Below are 11,232 nucleotides of genomic sequence, written 5' to 3'. Positions count from 1 at the left end.
AATTCTTCTGACATAAATGCAGTTCTGTTGTCCGAGATGAGGGTATCGGGGAGCCTATGGGTTGCAAACAGCCTACCTAGTACCCAGATGGCTGTGGCCGTAGAAGTGGATGGTATCAGTGCGACCTCCAGCCATTTGGTGTAGGAGTCCACCCCTATGAAGAATGTTTTTCCCTGGAAGGGGCCAGCGAAATCCACATGCAGGTGTGACCATGGTGCTCGGGCAGACTCCCAGGACTGGACTAGGGCCCTTGGGGGATCCAGGCAGGATTCTTGGCAGGTCTGGCAATGTTTGACCCAGGCCTCTATCTCTCAGTCGATTCCCGGCCACCACACATAACTCCTGGCAAGGGCCTTCATTCTCACTACCCCTGGGTGTGTCTTGTGTAGGGCTGTGAGGACCCTTTTGCAGAGGGGCTGGGGAACGATGACCCTGCTTCCCCATAACAGGCACCCCTTGTGGGCCGACAGTTCACGTTTGTGGGTTGTGTAGCCAGCGAATTCTGGCCCAGGGCTGCTGCTGGGCCATCCCCTCCACACCCAGTCCAGGACCTGGGAGATGACCCTATCTTTTGTGGAATGGTGTGCAACTTCTTGTGCCTGAATGGGGCGGTCGGGAAGCAGTTCCAGGTTCATAACCTCTTGCGTGGGTGCTGGGTCGGGGCCTGTTTCTGGTAGTGGTAGCCTGCTGAGGGAGTCCGCATGGCCCATCGCCTTCCCAGGGCGGTGGATCAGTGCATACTGGTAGCCAGCGAGGAAAACTGACCACCCAAGGAGTGGGGAGACAGCACTTGGCGGGTTGCTTCTCGGGGGCAAACAGGCCGTGCAACGGCTTGTGGTCAGTCACCACGGTAAAGGGTACAAGAAATCATGGATTTTTTTTTACTCCCTTCACGATTGCCAGACCCTCCTTGTCAATCTGCGATTAGTTCCACTCAGCTGCGGTGAGCCGTAGGGCAATGCCGTAGGGCGAGGCATCGCTTGCTAGCACCACCGGCAGCCTTTCGTCGAAGTGTGCCAAGACCGAGTTTGAAACGAGGAAGTCCTTGACTGCCTGGAATGTGGCCTCCTGGCGCTGGCCCCACACCCAAGGGGCCTGGTTGTCCAGGAGTCTGTGTAGGGGCTCCGCTACCGCCACCTTATGGGGGAGGAAGGCATGGTAAAAGTTCAATAGTCCCAAGAAGGCCTGAAGTTCAGTTTTGCCCTTGGGTGCTGGGGCACCACAAATGGCCCGTACCTTGTCCCCAGTCGGGTGGACCCCTTCTGCGTCTACCATAAATCCCAGAAAGTCCACCTGAGGCACTCCTAGTAGACACTTTCCCCACTTCACCTTGAGGCCCGCCATCTAGAAACAGTGCAGAACGGTGCGGAGGCGGTCCTCAAACTCCTCTGGCATGGGCCTGGTAATCAACACATCATCGAAGAAGGGGGTGACGCCAGGAATCCCTTTAAGCAGAGAGTCCATTAGATTCTGGAATATGCCTGGTTCCACCCTGACACCAAATTGTAGCCGCTTTACCTTGAACGCTCCTCTGTGCGTCACAATCGTCTGTGCCTCTGCTGTGGCCTCATCCCCCAGCAGCTGTTGATAGGCTTGGGCCAAGTCCAGCTTTCCAAATTTTTTTGACCCAGCCAGGGTGGCGAGGACATGGCTGGCCACTGGCACTGGGTATGCATGGGCCATGAGGTCCTTGTTTATGGTACATTTGTAGTTTGCGCAGATGCAGACCGAACCATTAGGCTTGACGAGTGTGATGATTGGGGTTTCCCAGGGGGCATTAGGCACCGGCTCCAGCACTCCTTGCCCCATGAGCCAGTCCAATTCCTTGTCTATGCTGGGTTTCAGGGCGAACGGGATCCGGCGGGGTCTAGCTGTAGGGCAATGCGGGGGGCGTATATCATCCCAATGCCCCGTTGAAAACCCCCAGAAACTCTTTGCATATGGTGCCCACGTCCACTTGTAAGCTAGTGCAGTCCACCCCCATGATTGCTAGCCCTAGTGGTCCAAACCCTGCCAATCCCAGTAAGCTAACGTAGGGGCCCTTGACCATAAGCAAGTCCAGTTGCCGCTTCCGCCCTCGATATTGCACCCTGAAGGTCCCCACCCCCATTGTGGGGACCTTACGTTTCTGGAAGTCCCAAAGGGTGAATGGGGCCGGCCTGAGTTTGGGACCCCTGTTAGGCCACAGTTCCCTTAAGCTCTGTGCTGAGATTATGGATAGAGTTGAACCCATGTCAAGCTCCATGCGGCATGGGCCCCCCTCTATCTGTACCTCTACGTAAATTTTCTCTACGTTGGGGTGGGGCAACTGGTATACCTGGCAGTCCGTGATCTCCGCCAAGTTGCCTTGGTGCGTTTGGCCCTGGGGCTCTTGGGTCGGTCATCTGATGCCTGGCGTCGGGTGGGCCGAGCCTGACACACTCGGGTGATGTGTCCCGATTTTCTGCACTGCCTGCACTCTGCGTTGCGGAAACAGCAGGTCCTCCTCTTGTGGCTCTCCCCGCAGCTTGCACAGTTCCCTCCTTCTCGTCGAGGCAGTTGTGGTGTGTGCGTTGCTTGAGTGCACCACTGCACTCAGTGCACCCCCTCCCTGTCGGATCCTGAGTCGTCGGTGAGGTCTTCATGGTGGACCCTCAGTTAGGGCAGCAGGCTCGGCCGTGCCTCTTGAGTCAACCTCTTGGCAGCTTCAGTTGCCAGGGCCTCCTCCAGAGCGACCTGGAACGTTAGGTCCTTCTTGGTGTAGAGGCGTCGTTGCAGTTTCTCATCCCTCAGGCCCCCAACAAGGTGGTCACGAAATATGTTCTCCAACTCTGAGAAGTTGCAGAACTGGGCAGCTTGGCAGAGGGAGGTCACAAACCCGGTTACGATTTCCCCGGGGGCTTGCCGCTTTGCGTAGAAGGATCAAAGGATCAAAGAGACTTTATTTGCGTAGCCGACAGGCCATAGCATCAAAGGACAAACACATATAAATATAACCTCGGAGGGATGGTCAGGACAGGGAGAAAGATAATAATAACCAGATGCAGATAAATTAATAATCTCAGTACTTAAAACTTGGCAGAGGTAATAAAATAATAATAATAAAACATAATGATAATAATAATAAAATCCTAGGCGAGGAATCCCGGTGACGACACTGATGTCATTCAGATAGCAGCTCTCAGTCTCATTGCTCTCTCGATAAATTTGGCAACCTTCTCTGTTGTCGAGATGTTCTGGTCGGCTAGGAGTGAGAACAATTTGGCTTCACAAGAGCGACCCGGGATGGCAGATAGGAGCGGCGTGATGGTCTTGTCCCTGAGATTTGCATAGAAGGCATTTCGGTAAGCTACCACTGAGGGCTGCAGTGAGAAGTGCCCCTTCAGCCATTCCATTATTGTTTTGTAAGAAACAGTAGTGACGTCTTCAGGTGCAAGGAGAGCCCGGGCGATTTCAAATGTCCCCTCTCCGCAGACGCCGAAGAATGTTGCCCTCTTCTTGGTGTTGTTGGTGACTTCTTTAGCTTCTAGGAGGAAGGTGAAATGGGAGGCGTACACTTCCCAGTCTCCTGATGCTGGGTTGAACGGCGAGAAGCTGCTGTCAATTGCCATTCTGAGTTCCTTGCGTCCCGGAGCTGAAGCCTGGATGCACGGTGTGATGCAGTTGGTGGTGCTGCGGTGCTGTGCGTGGCGGTTAGCTCAGCGGGATCCTATCCTCATCGCCAGTGAAATATACTCGGAGTCGAGTGTGAATTTCATGCTCTTTATTCAGCTTTATTCAGCTCATAGTAGCAATGAATGAAACTTTCCCCAAAACATCTAGCTATATATACATAATTTACACAATGCGCTCATCCCCGTGATTGGCTAATTCTAGGCTGCTCCTGTAGGCCAATCAGGTTGCGGATTCATTTCCTCCAATCAGACTGCTGTGTTCTGGATCCTATTGTTCTAGGATTCAGCTCAGTACATAACAGAATTGGGCCCGGAAACTAATTGGCAGCCACTGCATTTGGACCAGGATCGGTGTAATATCCTCAAACCGCCTTGCAAGAATAAGGTGTTAAGGAGGGGTTGGGAACTCTAGGCGCAAGGGCTCCATGTGGCCCTGCAGGCTCTTCCCTGGTCACACCCCTTCTCTCTCCACCCTGGCTATTCCTGGGCTCCAGCTCTCAGCGTCTCTTCTCTGCCCCATCCTAGGGTGCTTTTGCCTGGCTGGGACATGTGATTGAGCCTCCTGCTTGCCTTAACAGGTTTAGAGGGGGGTGGGCAAGGATGGATGTGCTGAATCTTCTTCATATTTCTTTATAAATTTATTTATTTGGTTTTAAAAATTAAAGTTTTACAATCACATATCCAACATACAACATAAAGACAAGATTCCATAGACTCTCCTGGATTTCCCTCCTCCCCTTTGTGGGTCCTATTGTTAATCATTTCCTCCTGCATCTTTTATAATAATCCAAATCTTTTACATATCCATTATATCTAAAATTCACCATTAAGCTACAGCTACTAACAATTTTAACTGTTTACAATGGTTTTTAAGATAAATTATAATTCCCCCCCCCCATTCCTTATTAAAATTTTGGTCTTCCTGATTTCTGATTCTTCTGTTCATTTTTGCCATTTCAGCATAATCCATCCACTTAATCTTCCATTCTTCTCTGGTCAGGACTTTATCTTCTTTCCATCTCTGGGCCAATAACAGCTGTGGTCACATACATAGTCTTTTCTGCTCCATTGGGATTTCAGGATCTAGAATTTCTAAAAAACAAGGTTTCAGGGCTTTGTTTTTTTTAAGAAAAAAGTTATTTTAAACTATTTTTTCCAATTCATTATATATCATTTCCCAAAATTCTTTTACTACCTTACATGTCCACCACATATGATAAAAGGTGCTTTCTTTTTCTTTGTATTTCCAACATATATTTGACCCTTTTATACATTTTTGCTAATTTACTGGGAGTTAAATACCAATGGTACATCATTTTCATATAGTTCATCTTTCGTATACCATTTTAGTATTAATTTATACATTTTTGCAAGTAATTTTGTTTTGTTCTCTAACAGCTCTTTTTCAAATTTAGAGGTTTCATTAAAAAACACACCATTCTTTTTGTCCATACTGAGTATATCATTTAGTTGATGATATTGTAACCAGTCAGTTTGTCCTCAAACCTCTTCAATTTCAATTGGTATTCTACTTCCATTAACAGCTCTTAATATGTTGCCCAGTCATTTCTCATATTCAGTTTTTTTTAAAGGATATTGCTTCTAGTGGGGAAAGCCACCATGCTGTTTTTTGTGCCAGTAAATTTTTCTATTTTTCCCATACCTTGTACAACATGATTTAAGAAGGCTCTAAGTATTTTAAACTTCTCATACCACAAATATGCATGCCAACCATCCCTGTTATCATGACCTTCGAATCCTCTTAGTTTTTCAAGGGTAAAATACAAACTTCACCCAACTGCTTTTGTATCCTGCCCCACCCAATATTGGCATGTGGTCCCAGAACATTGCCTATAAGGAAAAGTGGCCCTCATGCTGAAAAGGTTCCCCATCCCTGTGACAGGGATCTTAAGTGGAAGTCTCCAGGTGGCAGGGGGAGGACTTGAATCTCCTGATGGGTGCAAATGCCTTATATTTACTTATTTTCTTAATAAGAACCTGCATGTAGCTTGCAAGCTCCAGACCAGCAGGCAACAGCTGCACATTAGGGCATAGACTCTCTGGTGGGCAAACCCACCTCCCCTCCCTCTTTCCCTCTCCCAATTAACCCCCATCTCTGATTTCATATACTTTCTGGTGCCCACCTCCCATCACATCACCAGGGTCTTAAGTTTGGGCCCCGAAATCACAGACTCCTGACCTGGCAACCTTCAATGGAAGTCCTTTGTGGTGCAGCCTGATCTGAAAGCCTACAGAAGTCCTGAATCCAGTTTAATAAGATAGATGAAGGAAGATTAAGGGGAGCATTTTTCAGACAGTGAGATATGATTGAATTTTTACAAGTGTGGGATTTTGCTTTCACTATGCAACAACCTTTGGGCTTCAAGTACTTCCAGTTATACTTAATGGTATAAAAAAGTCCTTTCTTTGTATAATCAATATATCTGACAACAGCTCTCGTGGATGGGCTCTCTCCTCTCTCTCCTCTCTCTCTCTCTCTCTCTCTCTCTCTCTCTCTCTCTCTCTCTCTCTCTCTCACACGCACACACACACTTTTCTACTCATGAGTATTTTAATTATTTAGCCAGAGCCTGGAAATAGGTTTGCAAAGTTGATCCAATAAATGCTTGGCACAGGTGACCTTGAAAACTCAATACAGTGGTATTTCAGGTTACAGACACTTCAGGTTACAGACTCCACTAACCCAGAAATAGTACCTCGGGTTAAGAACTTTGCTTCAGGATGAGAACAGAAATTGTGCAGCAGCAGCAGCAGGAGGCCCCATTAGCTAAAGTGGTGCTTCAGGTTAAGAACAGTTTCAGGTTAAGAATGGACCTCCGGAACTAATTAAGTACTTAACCCGAGGTACCACTGTAGTTTGTTTTATTTTGGGTCCCCCCTGCCAAATAAAATTTGATAAATCCCTCTGCCATTCCTTGAAGCGTCCTGCCCCCCCCCCCCCGGAATTGCCTGAAACAGAAACATCTTTGGGAGAACATTCATTTTGATTGTTGAAATCCTCCCCCAGAATGAAGGGTTCAAGCTATTCCAAATTTCTAAATCTTTTTTGATCTCTTTCCAAGTCTTGATATAATTGTTGTTAATTAAATTAATATTTTTTGCTGTAATCCAGTTTCCCATATATTTGACTTTTTTAGTTATTGTCAGTCCAGACACTGTTTGCAATTCTTGCTTTTCTTGATCTCACATATTTTTTTGCCAACAACATGGTTTTATTTTTATTCAGTTTAAATCCTGCCACCTGGCCAAATCCATAAATTCTTTCCAGAAAAATTGGTATACTTTCTGGTGAGTTTTTTGTAGCTTTTATAAGGTCATCTGCAAAAGCTTTTAGCTTATAAGATTTGTTTCCCAGTGTAATTCCTTTTATTTCTGAGTTAGTTCTTAATGCCATTGCCAGTGTTTCAAGAACCATAATAAACAATAATGGGGAGAGTGGGCAACTTTGTCTGGTTCCTTTCATTATTCTAAAGCTCTCTGATATTTCATTATTTATGATCAATTTGGCTTTTTGATTCTGGTAAATCACTTATATACCTCTACCAAAAATATCCCCTAAGCCCATTGTCTCTATAGTCCTTTTCATAAACTTCCAAGATACATTGTCAAATGCTTTTTCAGCTTCCACAAACATTAGTATCTCTTGTTTATGTGATCTCATTTTCAAATATTCTAATATATCAATCACTGCTCTTATATTGTTATTCATTTGTCTTACCGGTAGGAAACCTGCCTGATCTTTATTTATGACATCTTTTAGTATTTTCTTTAACCTATTTGCCATGAGATCCGCAAATAATTTATAATCATTATTTAAAAGAGATATTGGCCTGTAATTTTTCATTGATGTAAAATCCTTTCCTTGCTTTGGAATCAACATTATAAAGGCTTCTTGCCAAGATTCTGGCAGTTTCCCTTCCATTAAAATCTTGTTCATAACTGTCTTGAGCAGTGTTGAGAGTGAGTCTTCCAGTTTCTTGTAATAACTTGCGGGCAATCCATCCGGTCCAGGCAGTTTTCCTGGTTTTGCATTAATTATCACCTGATGAATTTCCATCATTGTTATAGATGAGTTTAAATAGTCAATTTTATCCCTTGTAATCTTTGGAAATTTACTTTGACTTAAATATTTTTTTCTATTTTGTCTTCCTCTTCCTTTCCTGCTTGATATAGATCCTTAAAATAGTTTATTTTTTTACTTATTTCCTCGGCTCGTCAATTACCTTCCCTTTTTCTACCAACTTTCCTATCATCTTTTCTTTCTGTTTTTTCTTTAACTGCCAGGCTAACATACTCCCTGGTTTGTTGGCAAATTCAAAATTCTTTTGTTTTAACAATTTGATCTTCTGCTGAATTTCATAATTTAAGAAGTTGGAGAATTCAGTTTGTAACATTTTGATGTTTTGTTTTGTTGTCTTATTTCTTAGATTTTTCGATAACTCTTTCTCATTTATGCTTATCTCTTTCCTAATTTGCTTCATTTTCTTTTCTTTTCCTCTGGAAGGCATTTTGCTGAATACAGAAACCTCTCATAACCGCTTTACTAGCATCCCATACTACTTTGATGTCCGTTTCTTGATTTATGTTAATTTCAAAAAAACCTCTGAAAGTCTTTTGTGATTTTTAAAATATCTCTTTATCATTCAAAATCTTTTCATCAGTTATCTGTCTTCTTCTTCTTCTTCTTCTTCTTCTTCTTCTTCTTCTTCTTCTTCTTCTTCTTCTTCCCTCTCTCAATTCTAAAATGACTGGATTGTGATCTGAGATCAGTCTTGGATGAATTTTTGTGGGGGGTTTTTCAGGTTACTTGAGACCCATATCTCATCCGTTCTTCCTGCTGATTGGTTTGGGTGAATGAGTGAATTCTTTCTCGTTTGGATGTTTGACCCTCCATACATCCTGTAGATCAGGCACAGTCCAACCTAAAGTTGGCTGTGATCTACCAACAAGTATCAAAAACCTCTTAATTTTTAAAAAATAGAATTGTGTGACAACAATGACATATTTTTGGGTTGTTGTTGTTTAGTCGTTTAGTCGTGTCCGACTCTTCGTGACCCCATGGACCAGAGCACGCCAGGCACCTCTGTCCTCCACTACCTCCCGCAGTTTGGTCAAACTCATGCTGGTAACCTCGAAAACACTATCCAACCATCTCGTCCTCTGTCGCCCCCTTCTCCTTGTGCCCTCCATCTTTCCCAGCATCAGGGTCTTCTCCAGGGAGTCTTCTCTTCTCATGAGGTGGCCAAAGTACTGGAGCCTCAGCTTCACGATCTGTCCTTCCAGTGAGCACTCAGGGCTGATTTCCTTAAGAATGGATGCATTTGATCTTCTTGCAGTCCATGGGACTCTCAAGAGTCTTCTCAGCACCATAATTCAAAAGCATCAATTCTTCGGCGATCAGCCTTCTTTATGGTCCAGCTCTCACTTCCATACATCACTACTGGGAAAACCATGGCTTTAACTATACGGACCTTTGTTGGCAAGGTGACGTCTCTACTTCTCAAGATGCTGTCTAGGCCTGTCATTGCCCTTCTCCCAAGAAGCAGACGTCTTTTAATTTCGTGGCTGCTGTCACCATCTGCAGTGATCATGGAGCCCAAGAAAGTAAAATCTCTCACTGCCTCCATTTCTTCCCCTTCTATTTGCCAGGAGGTGATGGGACCAGTGGCCATGATCTTCGTTTTTTTGATGTTGAGCTTCAGACCATATTTTGCGCTCTCCTCTTTCACCCTCATTAAAAGGTTCTTTAATTCCTCCTCACTTTCTGCCATCAAGGTTGTGTCATCTGCATATCTGAGGTTGTTGATATTTCTTCCGGCAATCTTAATTCCAGCTTGGGATTCATCCAGCCCAGCCTTTCGCATGATGTATTCTGCATACAAATTAAATAAGCAGGGAGACAAAATGCAGCCTTGTCGTACTCCTTTCCCAATTTTGAACCAATCAGTTGTTCCATATCCAGTTCTAACTGTAGCTTCTTGTCCCACATAGAGGTTTCTCAGGAGACAGATGAGGTGATCAGGCACTCCCATTTCTTTAAGAACTTGCCATAGTTTGCTGTGGTCGACACAGTCAAAGGCTTTTGCATAGTCAATGAAGCAGAAGTAGATGTCTTTCTGGAACTCTCTAGCTTTCTCCATAATCCAGCGCATGTTTGCAATTTGGTCTCTGGTTCCTCTGCCTCTTCTAAATCCAGCTTGCACTTCTGGGAGTTCTCGATCCACATACTGCTTGAGCCTTCCTTGTAGAATTTTAAGCATAACCTTGCTAGCGTGTGAAATGAGTGAAATTGTGCGGTAGTTGGAGCATTCTTTGGCACTGCCCTTCTTTGGGATTGGGATGTAGACTGATCTTCTCCAATCTTCTGGCCACTGCTGAGTTTTCCAAATTTGCTGGCATATTGAGTGTAGCACCTTAACAGCATCATCTTTTAAAATTTTAAATAGTTCAGCTGGAATACCATCACTTCCACTGGCCTTGTTATTTGCAGTGCTTTCTAAGGCATTGGCTCACTCCCAAATCAGCACTTTCAGTGTGGACAGTGATTTTGGATAAATCACTATTGCTGAGCCTCCAGCCTTGTTACAGGACATGGTGGGTCATAACTTGTGTGGGTCTGCAGGAAACCCTTTTGCTCCATTACTTGACCGGAAATGTGTGACCCTCAAACTCAAAACTGTGAAATAATAATAGCAAAAAAAAAGGTGAGGAAGAATGCTTCTGCAATTTATGAATCAGACTGCAGGATTTGATGGTGCTGCTTCTGACTCTAATGGGGAAGAGAATTCAGAAGAGTCTTGCACTCCCCCCCCCCCAACTCCCCTGCTGCTAATAGACTAAATTACATTTTTTCTTTTCTCGTCCTCCCCCTTTTACTGCCAGGCTTCATTCTTTTATGTGGCAAACTGGTGGCAAGGAGATAATGATGTGTCCCTAGGCAAAAATAAAGCTAAGGGGAAGTGGGTCTGTGGTTCTGGGAAAGTACACGTGAAGCTGTCTGCAGATTAGAAGGTGAGCCTGCTTTTATTTATTCCATTTTAAGTGAGCTCCTTTCCTTTACAACCCGCAAGGACAGACATCTACCTGCCTTCTTCCTTGACTGTGTTTGACACTGGGATATCACACCGCTAATAAATTTCACAATAACACTTACAGCTTGATGGCAAAATAAAGCATTAATTTATTTTATTTTTATTACTGGTTCACAAACTGTTACACTACATGCAGGCACAGACAGATGAGTCATCCTTGACGAAAATCTTCTTAAAATGAAAAACAGCTCTGTGAGCACGGCAATCTGAGCAGAGTTGCAGTGTGTGTGCAGCTATTAAAATTTCCCTTGCCCAGGCAGGCACAAACTGTGGTCTTGCAAGGGTGGCAAAATAATGGACACAGGACATGGGTGTTAGATGAAATCAGGCCAAATCGTTGACTACAGAGGCATACCCTCCAACATTTCACCAATGAAAATAGGGACATTATACCTACAATAGGAAGCTTCTCCTGTGTTTGATCTCACCGCACACATAGATGTCATAGACACATTGCATGCACATCA

At 44.6% G+C, this 11,232-nt stretch overlaps 1 pseudogene; it reads right to left on the bottom strand.

The window, feature by feature from the left end:
- Window positions 1-1,406: 1,406 nt before the first annotated feature.
- Window positions 1,407-3,590, bottom strand: LOC144325489 (uncharacterized; annotated as a pseudogene).
- Window positions 3,591-11,232: the final 7,642 nt, after the last annotated feature.

Source organism: Podarcis muralis, chromosome 14, assembly GCF_964188315.1.
Source record: "Podarcis muralis chromosome 14, rPodMur119.hap1.1, whole genome shotgun sequence".
Taxonomy (NCBI): Eukaryota; Metazoa; Chordata; class Lepidosauria; order Squamata; family Lacertidae; genus Podarcis; species Podarcis muralis.
The sequence above is the reverse complement of the archived record's forward strand: the minus strand, read 5'-3'. Positions and strand labels throughout refer to the sequence as shown.